We start from the raw sequence: 655 nt of genomic DNA, 5'->3' as shown, positions 1-655 counted from the left end.
ATATACATACAATACTCATGCAATGGTCAGTAAAATTTAAGAATATTCTCACATAAATAATATTAATTAAACACTCAGCTTATTCTTTATATACCTACCAGATATTTACCAAGCAAAGGATTAACAGGTAGCCAGCTGGTAGCGACACCTATGTGTGCGCTAACAAACCAGACAGAGTATTACCAGGTAGCCAGCTGGTAGCGACACCTATGTATGCGCTAACAAACCAGACAAAGGATTAAGAAGTAGGCACCTGGTAGCGACATCTACGACACTCAACCTTCCTTAGGTACAACATAACAGTTAGGCCAAGTCTGCCTTCCCTCTTGGTATGCTAGGCATGCTAGGACAAGTCTGTCTCTCTTTTTCAAAATTTCCTTTCCTTGAGTTTATTTTTCTTCTTTCACTTCGTTCATAACTTCTTATAATTACAATTGTTGACTCTCCATCCCACTTGCCCGCAAGGCACAATAGAGGCTAGAGTAGACCTTGTTTTTCGAGGTCAGGTCATGGAAACCCTCATGATCTACCCGGGGTGACCCAAGCTGACTAACCTCTTCCATCGCCTAGTTTGCGACAGTTTCTTCAACTGCAAGAAAATGAAGTACATCGTATTTGTAATCCCCCACAACACTCTCACTCTCTACTACCCAAA

The sequence above is a fragment of the Penaeus monodon genome, chromosome 27 (assembly GCF_015228065.2).
Source record: "Penaeus monodon isolate SGIC_2016 chromosome 27, NSTDA_Pmon_1, whole genome shotgun sequence".
Lineage (NCBI taxonomy): Eukaryota > Metazoa > Arthropoda > Malacostraca > Decapoda > Penaeidae > Penaeus > Penaeus monodon.
Note: the sequence above shows the minus strand (reverse complement) of the source record.